Source organism: Siphateles boraxobius, unplaced genomic scaffold (genome assembly GCF_051911475.1).
Source record: "Siphateles boraxobius isolate OS27281-9 unplaced genomic scaffold, OSU_SipBor_1 7, whole genome shotgun sequence".
Lineage (NCBI taxonomy): Eukaryota > Metazoa > Chordata > Actinopteri > Cypriniformes > Leuciscidae > Siphateles > Siphateles boraxobius.
Genome location: NW_027509197.1, coordinates 36,962,986 through 36,980,000, shown reverse-complemented (window position 1 = coordinate 36,980,000; position 17,015 = coordinate 36,962,986). Strand labels below are relative to the sequence as shown.

The 17,015-nt window shown below is 37.2% G+C and overlaps 1 protein-coding gene across 3 annotated transcripts in view; it reads left to right on the top strand.

The window, feature by feature from the left end:
- The first annotated feature begins 129 nt into the window (after positions 1-129).
- Positions 130-17,015, top strand: part of b3galt1b (UDP-Gal:betaGlcNAc beta 1,3-galactosyltransferase, polypeptide 1b) — a 159,387-nt gene continuing 142,501 nt past the window's right edge. For 2 of the 3 annotated variants that reach the window (XM_077216237.1, XM_077216234.1), the window contains exon 1: positions 130-214. The gene's annotated coding sequence lies outside the window, so the exon portion shown is untranslated. The remainder of the gene's footprint in view (positions 215-17,015) is intronic. The other variant, XM_077216232.1, reaches the window with a different exon arrangement.

Here is a 17,015-nt window from a genome sequence, read left to right as displayed (position 1 = left end):
TCAATCAACCTTGCTATGCAAAATAGAGCAGATTGTCTTACTGTTGATTGGCTGTGTCTCTCCCAGAGCGCGATGTGATTGGACGGCACGCTTGTCATGTAACGGCTTCCACCATCAGGTTTCGTGGCGCAGAGGATTCGGGCTCATTCTCTCACACACTCTCACACACTCATTCACGGCAGCGCGAGTCCGGAGGATGGAGGCTATCAAACCGGTAGGTGAAAGCGTCTCTCTCACTTCTCACTGAAGAACCGTTAGCTGCTCATACCTGCCGATTGGAGGGGAAATGAGTTCTGATGGGTGCTGTGGTTTTGTCGTGAATCCTGGAGTTTGTTTAGTGCGCTGAAGTGTGTGCCGGGTCAAAGCTGGCGATTATTAGTGATGGAGGTGTCAGAGGCTCCGAGTCTCGAGCGCGCTAGTGACGCTGTCCGCGGTGCTGAAAGTGAGTAAAGCTTCTAACTACACTGTACAACAATGCAGGACTTTTAACGGGAGGACGATGCTTTCAATATATAATTTTCATTTGTTATAAAAAAAGCATTTATTGAAATAAATCATTTTTTAAATACCTTGCAATTTACAGAGACAATTTATATTATATTTAACAAGATAATGTACAATCGTATAATCGTTATCGTATAATATTGTTTGTGGTGGTTTTCTTCTGAACAAAAAGTAAGAATGACCTTATAATTTGGGGAAAGAAGAGTTCCCTGAATTCCCTCTGCGAACTAATCAGTAATGTACATTGGGATGTTTATGTTGCATGTTGGGTTATTTTATTTTATTTCAAGTTTGTAGCATTACTTTAGTATGGTGTTACGCTGATGGTTTTTTGTGGCTGTGTGGCTGGGTGATACTGGGATCTGTCTTTTGGTGAACTTTAAGTCATTAATGTGGCCTTCTGTTGTACAACTTGTATTGTTTTCACTTCAGTTTACAGTAACAATATATGACTCAGATCAAGTACAAATCGATCCATATGTTATTTTTTTTATTTATTTTTTACATTTTTATCTTACATTTTTTCTAGTATCCCAGTTGAGGTGTTTTCTTTCTCAAACAATTACATCACCTGCTCTCAAAGTATATTGATATTCAAGTCATCTGTCTGTGTTTTATTTGCTGTTGACTATTTTATCTAGAATCATTTTAGATGTCCACACCTTGCATCTGTGAATGCAAAATTTACAAAATTTACAAAAATATAATAATCTTTAATTTTCAACAGTGTTTTGACTCTCTTATTCATGCTATAATGCATAATTTATTAGCCCACATTATAGCCAATTGATTCGAGGATTAGTTTTCAATTAATGAACAGTAAAAATGAATGTGCCTTACTCGCAGGTCTTTTAAAAAGTGCACATTTATGATCACTGGTCACTACTAGCAGGTTTGGATTTGTACCACTATTTGATAAATGACTTGCATCATTTGAACTTACAACCTTGAATCTCTCTTTTAGGGATATGCTCATTGATAGTGAAATTTTAATATAAATAAGCAGTTTACGGTAAAACCAACTCTCTTTTCAAAATCTTACTGTGCCGAAACATCTGGCAGAACATAACAATGAGTCATTACTATGAAATGGGTGCCTTTTCCAATTAGATTAGGAGGTTTATATAGTCAGCATGAAATGGAAATTGCAGTCATGTTTTCTTCTCCATTGTGACATATATCTGAGTGAAACAGCTTCTCAAAAAAAACAATATATATATATATATATATATATATATATATATATATTAGAGCAGGACACATGCATTAAAAAAAATAATAATGTGCACTGAAAAATAATTTTTATTAAACGCTGAAATATTCTATATAAACTCAAAATCGTCCATTTTGATTTCATGGTGACTTTAACATTAACAAAAATTATAAACATTTTATTAGCTACAAAATGTGTTACTAAATTGCACTGTGACATGCACCTCCAGCTAAATTAATACTTTTTGTAATATATATTCGGACATAATTTAGCCTTCAGAATAGTTAGTCGATTAAGTTATACAGTTAAGTCATGAAACTGCTGCTTCTTTGAAAGAGAGTTTAATGCTGATATTTCTAATCTTTTCACATAGTTGTTTGCTATAAATAACCATGTTGTAATGGGTTGAGAAAGGAGAAGATGCACCTATTTAAAAAAGAGACTTTAACTTGTCCTTGAATAATTCACCTTTTGAAATAATGCTGAAGTCATTTTGACAAAGTTTTTAGGGTTTAAGGAAAAGTATATATTCGTCTACAAATTAAAAAAATGTAATATTTGATGCATAACCTTGGGGAAACAAATGTAAACAGATATTATGTTAACTACGATCAAAAAATATATATAGAGAAATATAAAGGTAAAATGTTAGCTTTAATGTTAAAATGGTTAGTTCACCCACAAATAAAAATTCTGTCATTAATTACTCACCCTCATGTCGTTCCCAACCCGTAAGACTTTTGTTCATCTTTGGAACACAAATGAAGATATTTTTTTGAATAAAATCTGAAAGATTTCTGTCACTCCATTGACAACTATGCAACTAACAGAGGTTCATTCTCACGTTACGCATCACGTTTGAACTTCTGTAAGAACCAATGAGGTACATTGTTGTGTTGCGCATCATGTTTAAGCTTCCGCAAGAACCAATAAGGTTCCTTCTCGTGTTACGCATCATGTTTGAGCTTCCGCAAGAACCAGTAAGGTTCATTCTCGTGTTACGCATCATGTTTGAGCTTCCGCAAGAACCAGTAAGGTTCATTCTCGTGTTACGCATCATGTTTAAGCTTCAGCAAGAACCAGTAAGGTTCATTCTCTTGTTACGCATCATGTTTGAGCTTCCGCAAGAACCAATGAGGTTTGTTCTCACGTGTCAAGCAGGTTCAGTTGAGCTTCTGTTTATTTTCGCTGATCAATGTTTATATGTGAATAAAAGCCTAAGTTGAATCTGTTCATCATACAAAGCGATAGAGTCTCTTTCTAATTTGGACTAACTCACTCAATTCATATGGATTAATTTTAAGATCTCTTTATGAACTTTTTGAAGCGTCAAAGTGGTAGTTGCGTAGCTGTCAATGGAGGGACAGATATCTCTCAGATTTCATCAAGAAGATCTTCATTTGTGTTCTGAAGATGAACGGAAGTCTTACGGGTTTGGAACGACATGAGGGTGATTAATTAATGACAGAATTTACATTTTTGGGTGAACTAACCTTTTTAAAATAGTTGTAAGTTGGCAGGAAGCAACTGTCTAATAGCACATTGTTAATTGCTTAAGTATTTTTCTTACACACTTGTGCACCAGTTTTGTAGAATAGCCCATATGCCGCTGTGCATTATTTGATTCAGCCGTGTGTTGTTTCAATCATCATCTGTTTCAGCGGGAGCTCGGCGTGCAATGGCTGTGCTGTGTGTCCTTTATTTGCTTTTGTCCTCTTTACTGTTGTCCTCAAGTTGCAGTTGGGAAAGCAAAATCTGTGTTTGATGAGGATCGTTCCTCCCAGGCATTGTTCTTCCGGGCAAATCAAAGACAGTAAGTCACTTGTCTTGTTGTGAGGAATGGACGCCAGCTCGTGCTTTCTCTTGGGTTTATTTGAAATCCAATATGAATTGTGCTGACGCTTTGAATTTGCTTTTGTGACCTTGGCAGCGTTTTCTTGGCAGAGGCAGTGTTGTATTGTTTAAAATGTGTCCTGTAAGTCGACTCCCGGAGGGGAGGTCTGCCGATCAGAGGTTTCTCTTTATGTCCCAGGTGTCTTTAGTACTTTATGTTACTGTCACGGATGTTGAAATGCTCTCTGTGGTCTCCTGTATTGCCCAGAGGACTGACTTTGCTTTAAGGGTAATAAACACAGTTTTATGCTTGACTTGTGGCCTCAATGCACTCATTTCTGTCATTGCTAAGTGAATTCTGTTGGAAAGTGTAATCCCTTAATGATTAGGTGAGCACATGTTTCCCTATGGGAGCGGACAGTATCTCAGAGCATATTTATATCTGCGCTGCTCTTGTTTTAATTGCTGTTTGGAGTCTGTCTGCTTGGCATTGACGTATTGATCAAGTCTTGGAAAAGCCTCAATAACAGGCAGATCTAATTGATTACTGTGCATTGACATGCACGGGCATTATGCCTCGCCACGAGTGCAGACTGGGAATATTGATGTGTGAAATTAATTCCAAGCATGAGCGAGGAATGACTTTCACTTATTTGAGCTTGTTGTGCCACTGTTCTAATGAAACAGCTCAAGCAAATTACCATTTCTCACTCTTTCTGCATGCGCACATTCCAGCACTAACGTTTCCGAGTGTGTTTGAGGAAATTAGACTCCCCAGCCGAAACGCATTGGCAGCTCCTGCACTTGTTATCAGGTTTTGGTTTTGAACCTTCTCCGTGTGTTAAATCAGCTCATTATACTGCTATATTTCCAGTCTTCTCTAATTTGTTCTGTTGGAACGCCGTCTCCTCGCTCTCCGTTTAAAGGTGTTCTCCGGGGGAAACTTCAGCAGCAGACAGAGCGGGTGTTAAGTGGAGGGCAGCCGATAATGATCATCTTTCCGACTACTGAAAGTTGCTTCTAATGATCTGCAAATAAAACAGGGGTCACCGCTATTGTATTTGCTCTTCTGAGGGATTCTCGTGACATTACTTCTGGGATATAGGCAACATCTCATAACCTCTTAATTATCAATTAGCAATCTCATAATAGTCTTACCGATGCCAGATGTTTACAACCAAGATCATATTGTTGATATGGATTATTTCAAGCTTTGCTCTACGCTGATTCAGGAAGAGTGAGTGTATTTAAAGGGATAGTTCACCCAAATATGAAAATTCTGTCATTAATTTTTCACGTTTTCACACATTTTCTGAGGAGACTCGATCGCATTATATGATGAAACAGATTTAATGTTGGCTTTTATTCACATATACTGTAAACATTGATGAACTCAAACATCAGTTGTGGTAAACGGAAACATTGTGTTTGAGCTTCTGTAAGAACCAATGAGGTATATTCTCGTGCATCAAGCAGGTTCGTTTAAACTTCTGTTTATGTTCGCTGTTTAGTGTTTTTATGTGAATAAAAGCCTAAACTAAGTCTATTGATTATATAAGGCTATCAAGTCTCTTCAGAAAAAAAAATTGGACTAAATCACTCAATTCATATGGATTGTTCTTACGATCTCTTTATTAACTTTTTGAAGCGTCAAAGTGGTAGTTACGTAGCTGTCGATGGAGGGACAGAAATCTCTCAGATTTCCATAAGTCTTACCAAGGCTGCATTTATTTGACCAAAAATACAATAAAAAACGGAATATTGTGAAACATTGGCAATAAAAGTGAAGCTAAATAAAATTGATGCTAAATATGCTAAATAAATGTATTAAGTTCTTATAAAAGAAAAAAAAAAACGATTTAACTCGCCCTAAATGTTTTAACTGTTATGTCATGGCCTCTTTAACTGAGTTGAGGTTCATCTTGAGATTCATCTAATCATGTGTGTCTGTAAATGCATCCAAGCGATTCGACCTCTCTGAACTGAGTCACACCAGAATACCTGAATGCATGAGAGGCTTTTCACAATGCCAGGGCCACACACTTAGAGCGTAATGCACTTTTTACTTTCACATCGCCCCCTCTCTTTGCTCTCAGCAAAGGCAAAGGATTACATTTTTGCCCATTTATGTAAATGGCTATCTACTGAAGCAGTTCAGATTAAACACCTTGTTTGCTGCAGGGTACGTCAATAATATTTCACAGCCTGGATTTGAACCACTAACCCCTCTATGCTTTTTGTTTCTGCAGAGCATCACTGAACATTGGATATTGGATATTGGTATTGGATAGGCCTGAATGTATCACACACAGCAGTCTAAATAATGTCACAGCCACTCAGCGATAATGTACCCGGGATTTGAAAACACTTTGTATGTACAGTATATGCTTTTAATGCTACCTGAACAAGAAAGAATTGAAGTTATGTTTTTACTTCATTCAAAGCTGAAGTGTGTAATTTCTGGTCTAGAAACATCACAAAATGGCATTGCTAAAAATGATGACGGAAGCTGGTCTCGTTTGCCATTGGTTGGCTGTACAGATCCCACCTCCAACAAACAGTACTGGTTGAGTGACTGGTTGTTTCAGACAGGTTGTGATGCTCAAACAAACACAATAATTTGAGACAAACAGTTCTTTAAAAAAATCCAAGTGAATTTTCTTCCTTATTACTACAATGCGATCTGAGAAAGTATTAAAACAAATTGAAATAAAAAAAAATATACACTTCGGCTCTACAAGTGAACTTTTCAAGAACATTTTCAGATCAAATATAAATAAATAAAAAAACTGTCTTAACACAGACAATAACTTGAGTATATATATATATATATATATATATATATATATATATATATAAATATATACATACACACTTTTAATTGTATCTATTTTATTTATTTAAATAATGTTGAGGAAAACAACTAACAAAAATGTAAAAACATTTAAATATAAAAAATGTTATTAATTAATTAATTTGTTTTTGTATTTATTCATCTGTCGTTATTGATTTGCATGATGTTAAGGGAAAAAAGCTAAATAACAGTACATTTTATTTATTTACATTTAGGAAAAATAGAAATAGAAATGACACGAAATTGGATCATATTATAAAGGACCAAAATATAAAGACATAAACATATTTTGCATATAATAAAGCCTAGTTTTAGTAGCATATTCTCTTAACAGTTTAGCATATTTCCTCCCAAATAGTGCTGATTTTAACTATTATTATTATTTAATTAATGTAATGATAATCTATTGAAAAATTAAATACTAAAAATGTGCTTAATTTGTTGTGTAAATAATGTCACACAACGAATAAAAATGATGGTCTTAAAATATATATTTTACTGTATGCATAATATACTTTCTTTTTATTTTAAGATGAAATATGATTAGGTACAGTACATGTTCTTGACAGTTTTTTTGTCACTTGTGACTGATATCATGTGATTCACAGTGACTGATATCATGGAAGAAGAAAAAAATATCCTCTCACGGTTAAGTTATCAGACATGTCACAACGTCTCAAATCATCCTGCAAACGATGCAAGACGAGAAGGTTTTATCCCATGACCGAGAATGAATTTTTTTCCACTTTTCCACTTTTTAGCCTTCTCCACGTCGACTCGAATCCGAGCACACTTCGGGAGAGAAAACCCAGTTTTGTTGCCATCTGTCTGAGTATTCCCTGACTAATGTAGCTTGCAGTCCCTCAGAGATGTTGCTTAAATTCAGTACAGATTTGTTTCATTAGACTGCCTTCATCTAGTTGTTTTTCCTCCTGCTGCTAACAGTTCAGTTTGAGTGCATTCGCTATCCACCGCTTTATTTCCTGCTGCTACAGGAACTGACAGCATCTGGCCACATCAGTCAGAAGAAACATCCCACGTGGAGAACATTGCCTTATTCTTCTCCCCAGGACGTCGACCTTCTAAACAGAGGCTCTTTAAGAGCTGCTTCATGTGGGTGTGTTTTTAAATTGGTGGAGTGTGTGCAGCTCTGTGTACCGCCAGAGGAGAGGAGCCAGATTATTTATCCCGAGAGCTGGAGCACGGAGCAGGTCAGCACGCCGCTGTCGTCTCAATATACGCTGCAAAGGAATGGAGAGCAATTCTGCCTCTGATCAAACGGATGATCTTGCAGGAGCACGGGTGTGATTCCTCACGGAGAAATGCTGTCACTTTGTTACTCTCTAACGGATGAGAGCGATGACAGATGTGTCAGTGTGCCGCCTTTGAAATATCACAGCTAAAAATATATGAAATAAAATAATGTCAACAGGCTGACGGAGATGAGAGATAAAAGACAAAGAGATACGCAGTTGTCCTAATCCAGTTATGATTTGTATAGAGGAAAAATTAAAATCGACTTATCGTACCGTATTTTTGCCTGCTTGTGTAGCCGTGATAATCTCCAGGTTGCGATTCTGATTTGATGTTATCGGATAAAACCGGCTGTGATATCTCTAATCTCATGTTCCCCGGTGGGGCGTTTTTCTAAGTCTGAGCAGCGAAGATGAGATTTTCGAAGTATGGAGGGACCGAAAGTCTGAGAGCATAGAGAAAATCATTAGAATAACAATGTGAGTAAAGGTTTAATAGAAAATTGACTCGTTTGTCTCTCTTTAGTTGTAATGACGGCAACACTGGAGCACACATTTTGTACTTCACTCTAAGGGCCAGATTTACTAACAGTTTGCTCCAGCGCAAACCCTCTTTTGGCATTGAAAAAAACTACTGTCAGGATTTACTAAAGACATGTTAGTGTTGGAAAGGAAGACCTGCGGCTGACCTTAATGCATATGCATTTGTAGGAGTTTCCCTTTCAGACACACAATTTATGGGAGGAGAGTATTTAAATGAATCATGAAAGGTGATTTACTAAGATTTGCGCTCGTCAATTTACTGGTGTTTGCGCCATTATTTACCGCCGTCATAAAGCATGTCTTAAACCAGACGCTAACTTGCGCTGCTCTTGGTAGATGGTGTTGGTCATTATGGAAATGATCCGGCTGCAACTGTGTTCTTTAATTTGCAACCATCAGAAGATCACATTTTTTTGGAATTGCGCTCCTCTCACGGATGAACAGCTTTAGATATGAAGTTTCCCAGCAGTCCTTTACTGGTGCTAATTTCATGGCTGTATAACTGAAAAATAACATTGGTAGTCATTTAGATTATTAGTTTAGTGGAATTTAGAGAGTGAAAAAATAATGTTCTGGTGTCATTTTTATAAACCAGCAGTCCAAATAATCGATTACCACATTAAATAATGCTTCTGGGTGGAGCATTTGTTAGAGGAATTGTTTCTCCAAGGCAGCAATGAGATTAAATTGAGAGCAAATGGAGACTTTTCTGCTTCTCAAATGTTTCTCCAAAGAAAAAAGAGATTCCTCTAGTTTTACAAAGTGGAATCAGAAGTCAGAGATCTTTAATATGAGCTCAAACATTTCTCATCAGATACTTCTAAGACCAAATTATACTGTATGAACTGCTGCTATCCATAATTGTTTAGCCTAATACTCTTATTGGATGACAACTGAAGAATTTCTTCCAAAGAATTTTAGGAGAAAGATTTGAAGCAAAGAAAGCAAAGAAAATGTTTATCATTCTGCATTATAGATGCTCAAGCAAATAGAAAGTAGTGAAATAATCATGAATAGAGCAGCTTATGTGTTCCAGTTTCTTTGTGAAGTGTGCAACATTTAGTGTGTTTAACATGTCTGTAATGCAGTTAGATTGAGCTGAGATATTTGAAATCGAGTGTGACATTTGGTCAGCATGAGTGCAGTGGGGAATGGGTTTCTGTAGAGAATTATAGAAAGGCTGTCAGATGAGATTGCTGGGCAGCATCCAGTTAAAAATGCAGCCAGTTGCAGAAAACTCAATATGTTAAGAAACCCTATTGTAGATTTGAAAATCGAACTTTCCCCATTATTGTTAAATCACGGAAGCTACACCAGTTACTTTGCCAAGAGATCTCTTATTTATTATGTATCATGTGTCAGAAAGGGAGAAACAGGAGTTTAAGAATAAGGTTACTGGCGAGGAGGTCTTCGTTCCAGATTTCTCCGTTCCCCATTTCTCTATCCTCTCACCCCATCATGCCAGCTGTAATGGTTTCTCTGGGTTTCTCCTCCATCATCTCTATGCTTCTCCTTCCTCTCACCCTGTTATGCCAGCTGTAATGGTTTATCTGCGGTGGTACAGTAAGGATTGAGCTTATATACACAACTGAGCGACTTTCAACTTCCTTGTAAGGTAGAAAAACATGTTGCTTCTGTTTAAAAATGGAATGTATACCTCATGCTTACACATGGTACAATCCACTATCCCTCTGTGTATACATTAGTGGTACATTTGCATCAGTTGAAACATTCCTTTCCTTGTAAAGAACATTTACACTTTTAATGTATCATCATCATTGGAACATCTCTGCTCAGTGAGCGGGGCATTGCATACCTCTAAGCAAAAATATAACTCTACCAGTGTCTAAAATATGATCATTAAACACATGTGTCCATGCAATCTATAGTCTAACTCATGCATTTTAAACTTCATAAGATAATACAACTGATTATGAACACTAATAATAATACAGATACATAATATTAAATAATGAAATGATATTAAAAGATGAAATTTTAGTCTTCACCTGTAGAAGTAATGTCTTTACAGTGATCACGAAAGGTTTTCTTAGCTGAAATTATAATTCTGTCAACATTTACTCAGTCGTTACAAACGCGTATGTCTTCCTTTGTTCTGTGCAACACACAAGCTGCTCTTTCCCATGCACTCTTAAAACCTTTATTTTAAAGAGTAAAGGCCCGTTCACACCAAGGACGATTACTATAAAGATAAAGATATAGTTCTAAAAATCTTCCTTAATATTGGAGAATAGCAGACTCCACACCATAACTATAATGATAACAGCACAGAGAAACGATATTGTTGGAATCACTTTCAGAACGATTTTATCCAGCTAATGAATGATAAAAATATTGACAGCCAATCAGAATCCATCCTGTAACGAGCTTGAGGATTTAAAGTGACAGACAAGCGCGCACTTAGAATAAACAGAACAATCTCATCCGCTGGTGGGGCTGGGCGATAATATAGCTATCTTTATAGTTATCGTTCGTTCTTAGTGTGAACGGGAAATAATGCAGGTTTGGTTGAGTAAATGATGACAGTTTTTACTTTTGAGCGAAACATCTGTGTTGAAATAGTTTGGATGAAACCTTGCGTGTGCAGTCATTTTAGTATGAAGGCACATAATTTCTCTTTAGGAACTGTAAATTCTAGCTTCATCAGTCATTTCAGTATTTTCAAGCAGTGCTTTAGTCGCCTTTTCTTGATGAGGTCATAGTCTTGTTTTATAATCAGCCAAGAGATCAATGAGACCCGCTCTTTTACCGTCTTCGGTCACTTTCAATAAACAGAAGATCTATCTTTACAATCCAATGCAGCCATTTTATTATCACTGACTAATGGATACTCATAAGCACAGGGTCATTCAGCCTTTAGACGGTCAGTGAACCTTGTCACAGCAGCTCAGTGCAGTGTTATTTTAGTATTACTCATATGCTATTATAGCGTTTATTCATATTTTGAATTAGTTTTAATTTTAATACTTTAACTTGTTTTATTTCAGCTGGTTGCTAAGTTAAAATTTCTAATATTCTGTTTTGTCATATATTATTTATATTTTATTTTATTTTTTAGCTTTATTTTTTCATTATTTTTTTAATTGTTTTATATTACAATAGCAATACTGGATGTTCATGGATATTGATTAGGTGAAGTAATGTCCGTAATCAATATTCATGAGCTGAAGTGTCTGCAACACTATCACTAAACAGCAAATGTCAATACATTTAGTTGTTTGCTTTACATATCTTTTTCTTTCCAAAATGGGCAGCTCTTGGCCAGAAGGAGCTGCCAAATGGAGCAGTTTTTACGCTGATAGTCAAAAATCGGTCTCTGCAGCAATAGGTTCACGGGTGCAACACTTGTACATTGCTCCACACGCCGCTAGGTTACATACAGACTGACCTCAAAGTTATTAACAGACATTTTCAAGTCTAAAGCGGTCTGTTTTTTTGCCCTGTTATTACCAGTTACTGCCATGCTACTGTATCTGCTCAGGATGAAGGGAAGGAAAAGGGCAATCAATGTTCTTGCAGAGGCTGCAGCCGGCCGCTTAAGAGATGGAAAACAAATTTCGTGCCAACTTCAGTCTTCATAACTGACACCTCACGGATCGGATATTGAGCACCACAATTTATTACCAATGAGAGCCTGACTGCTCCTAAAATAAAAGCAATAACTCTCTGAGTTCCAGAATCAGCCACGGAAACTTTCCCAGCTCTCGAGATTTACTTTAACCCTTTAGCATCTGTCTCTTATGCTGCCAGATTGCTCTGTTAGTGCGGTTCATTGCCATCCGAACCCTGGTGCGCATCAAACAAGCAGACCGAGAAAAAGATGGGTCTCGCTCCGCTTCCAAAGAACTCTGGTGCGGTTCGAATGAAACATGAATGCAACACGGACCAAAGACATGTAAACGAACCACAAATGGGACATGATGTCACAAGATGAGGCTCTAAAGAGGACAGAATGCTCAAGCGTACCTGTTTTTTCTCTTCATTGTCTCGATGTTGCCCATCACAGTTCAGTTCAGGCATCAGAACCGCGTCTCCTCACAGCAGATCTTGGTTTTTGTGTGTGACGGAGGGATTCCTGACGCTGTTTTGACTCCTTTACACAATTCATAAGCTCTTCACGAGTTCTCAGCTGCTCACAATAGCATCATATGTCGGCTACTTGCATACAACGAGTGCATTTATCCCAGAACACGGCATTGTTTTGGATGTTCGGTAAGTTACGTCGCGAAATATACATTAAAAAAAACGGCCAATCAGGTTATGAACATATCCCTGTGCCTTTAGATTCCGTGTTAAAATGCCAATGCAAACGCTAAGTGGACCAGGACTAAATATTATTTTTGGGTCCGGACCAAACAAAGCAAGTAAGCAGAACTACAAGTGTGAACACACCCTTAGCACATAAAAGGTACCATGCTTATGTGACTGTTCATCTATTTGTGTTACAGTGAGCAAAAAATGTATAGAGGTGGACCAATTGGACGGTTTTGCCGATTAATCGGCATTGATATCCAATTACTGGAACAATCAGTTGTCTGCAAAAATCCATACCTGTAGTTTTTCTGGGTTGCGTCCGGAAAGTGAGCGACTGCGAAGGGTGCGCTGTCATTATACATCACGAGAGCGGCCTCTAGAGCCCAAATAAAATCTATCACTGATGTCTCGAGTCCTGGAGTTGTTTTGACACGTGAGACCGAGCGGGACTCTGCAGATACTGATTTAAAACATAGAAAATGAAACCGTATGTGTACAGTACATGTTTTCATATCATTATGAAGTAATTAATTTGTTTTACTAGATGCTGCTTTGTAAAAAGAAGAGCATAATGTTTGGCTGAGAGGACGCTAACATAATTACCTCAAGAATACACCCAAGTCGACCCAAATGTCACAATTGTTACCATCTGTTTGCATTAGTTTATAGCCAGCTGGTCACTTTTATGCATTTCTTAGCCAGCAAAGTTGCATATTTAAAGCTATTGACGTGAGAAAGCAAATCGATATGTTCATGCACCCGAAAGAAACATATCAGAAACACATCCGATTTCAGTTATTTCACATTCAAACACATTGTTTTGAGTGTACACACACCGACGGCGCCCAGCTATGACTCAGTAGGCTGTTAAACCTTGAGCGCCTGCTAGCTGCAATATTAACTGACTGATACGATATATGTCTGATCATGTTTGGGGATTCTTCACCCACATTCATTAAAGCGTCAGATCTCTTCTCAAGATGTACTGGGGGTGGTAGGACACCCGTGCTGGCATGTCGGGTCAGAGCTGTATCTGGGTTAGAGGAAGCTAATGTAGCAATATATGTTACTTGTGACAATCTGATGTCTCGAGTGCCTTAGGGTCTCGCTCCCTGTTTATGCCATCGGTTAGTGTGCTCAAATTCATTAGTTACTGCTCGATATAGCCTGTCGAGGAGCACTATATTTACAGGACTCACCGGCTGAATGCTAGGGGGATCCACCACTATGAAGCTTTCCTGCGTGTTCTGGCAGGACCACAAGAACCTTTGTCTCAAGAACTGCAATCTTTTGTAGAAGTCTGTGGCAGTTTGTGCAGCAAGTAGATTCTGAACCAGATGGCGGTATTATATATAGGCAGCTGTATTGCCTCGTCTCAGGAATGTAAGCTGGTGGCAGCTGGTCGGGTAAAAATTCCACTTTTTTGTAGTAAGATTCCAGTCCCTAAAGTTTCAAATTTTAGTTTTGGTGCCAATTTAAAATTAAGAGGTAGAATAAGCAAAAGAGCAAAGCACAGAGCAGTAAGCAAGAGCATCCGAACAGTAGCTAAGAAGGAATTAAATCTAGGAGATAAATATAGGGATTAATATTTCAATATTTATTTCATTTAAAAAGTACAGTACATTTTCATGGCTCAGCACTGTTTTTTTTGTTGTAGTTGTTGTAATAAAGGTCAGCACTATTTTACTTGGAGTGTTACGTTTGTTTTCTTTCAGTATCCAATTTAAAACTACCGGTTGATTATTCAGTTATCGGCCAGTGCGGTCCAACCTAGTTATCGTTCTCAATAAAATACACTATCGGTCGACATCTAATTTGCATGGTTAAAGAGGTCATACATTTTTCTCAACTCAACCAGGCCTCAAAAGCCAAAAAGTTTAACATGTTCATAGTTAATGTGTTGAACTCCACCTGTGGTTAGTCTGCCTGATCATTCATGTGAACTTGAAGAGAACTGATTGTGTACATCCACTAAAAATCAATTGATTAAAAGACACTGAGCAAAAATTAAGAAAATTTAAGTTAACCCTCTGGGGCTCGAGGTGTTTTCTCAGGAAGTATCCTGCAGCATTTTCAATCGTGTCCCATTAACATTCAGACATTTTAAGTGCCCAAATACTTTTTGGAGCCAATTTCTTATTTGCTTGTGCGGCAAAAAATGTCACAACCCATTTTACTTCTGTAATCTGATATATTTCCCAGTAAAACAGGTTCTTTAACACTGACAAATGTTGGGTGGGAAGTTGACCCATCAGAAGCTGATAAGATCCTAAAAAATGTACTTTTACTCTAGAATGGTGTCAGGTGATTTGTGATATCAGCCGTACAAGAAAGTAATTTCTGAGGTGGAATAAGTAATTATATTTTGATACAAGATTATAAAATATTCTTGTTTTTATTCAGAATAACATGGACCATTGAATCATGCACAATAAGACCAGGAACATGTATTAAGTGAGATTTGATAGCGTATAGTTTAGCTCACATTACAGTGGTTTGAACTGTACTGGATTGTTTCCTCAATGATCGTTATATACTAACTTGCACTTTGATTAGATTGTAAAACTACAGCAGTATTCAGATCACAAGCATGTCAACCAACACAACTCGTCTTATCAATACACGTATTCCCCTTTTCATGTCCCCACCTCTTCTTTACCAATCCTTCTATTCTTTGTTCTTTAACACACCATCTGAAAAGACATTTGTAATCAAACGAACCTCTGGAGTGTAAACCTCAACAGCAGGTGGTTTGTCCTTGGCATACTAATAAGCAAGGAGTGACACATCAACACAGCCACACAGACTGGGGTTAGATGCAAAACGCTCTTTCACAAGCAGGCTGCAAGTTGAAACTCTTCGATTTCAGTCTGGGATGTCACATCTACCGAATGTTTTTGCTGAAATCTCGCCCTCTTCAGATGGAAGTCTGACTGATTAAAACGGATTGTGGTGACAGACTAAACAACCGCTGCTGACATTTCCTGACACGTATTGCGACGCTGCATTTTGGCAGAAAATCAATGAGAATCTTGCCAAAATAAGAAGAGGAGCAGACAAAAAATGTAAGTAGAGTGACCCTATGTGATAGTCACATATCTCATTTATTCATTTAGCAGATGCTTTTTTGTCCAAATTGCCTTAGGCCCTGTTTACACCTGGTATTAAGATGCGTTTTGGTCGATTGGATCACAAGTAGACGAGGGAGACACATTCCTGTTTACACCTGGTGTTTTAATCCGTCTCTTTTGTCTACTTTCAAACACTTTTGTCCTGATTTCTTCGATTTCTGTGTGGGTAAATGTATGGGTTTTTTCTTCAATCGAATGGGCGAAATAAGCTCATGCAATATATATATATGAACACGACTAGAGACACAGAACCACATACGGAGAGCATCAGCTTTCGTTTCTGCTCTGACAGCCGCAAGACCAGCCGAACGCTGTGAGTGTGTGTGTTAGAAATCTGGAATGGTGAGAGAACATTGTGCTTGGTATGTTTTTCGTCTTCAAACCAAACTTGGGTCTCTAGCTTACAAAGTTTAAATCCCGTCTGCTTAGTGCTCTTCATGTGTAATGTTTTCGCATTAGGCCAGTAGACGGAGAGTAGACGGTCTTTCGTGGCTTTTTCCTCTGGAAGTGGTCAAAAGTGGACCAGCTCAAAACATTTTAAACCCCATTTACATCTGTATTTAGTGTCGTCCACTTGTGATCCGATGGACCAAAACGCATCTTAATACCAGGTGTAAACAGGGCCTTACAAATTAGGAACATAAGCGATATGTCACAGAGCCAACAATATTTATAGTATACACAATGTCAGGTTTATTAGAAATATGGATTAAGAAGCAAGCTAGAGAAGAGGTGAAATGCAGATGCATTGGTTTAAAGCATTGGTTTAAAGTATTCATGAATATTTTGAATGATCTTTTATTTATTTTTAATAATTGATGTGCTTTTGTCTTTTTTATTATTTTTTGTTTATTAAAAATTTCTGTTTAGCTTAATTTTTTATTTGATTTCATTTAGTTTCAGCTTAGACTTATTTATTTCAGTAAGTTCTTTAAGTTGAAGTTTTGCATCTACTTCTTATGTTATATTCTATTTCAGCTCTATTCCAAACGACCAAAAACTATTTTTAATAGTTTTAGTTAACAAAACAATGCTGCTATGTTCATGCTAGTATTGTATGCTATTCAGAATTTAAAGAAAAAATGTCCTTTAAATTCCAGAGAATAGATTCCAGTAGAATTAAAATGAATTCACACACCTGTTATTTATTAAGTCTTTCTTTCTTTCTTTCTTTCTTTCTTTCTTTCTTTCTTTCTTTCTTTCTTTCTTTCTTTCTTTCTTTCTTTCTTTCTTTCTTTCTTTCTTTCTGTTATTGACCAGGGTGGAAAGACACTTTATTACCTATAATGCATTATCTTTGTTAAATTTCTTTGAATAATTCTTCTTCCTGTCATTCCAATTCAAATTCCAGTTTATGAACTGAAAGAGAGACAATTCTTCAAGTTTGCACAACCCTGGTTCATGCACAG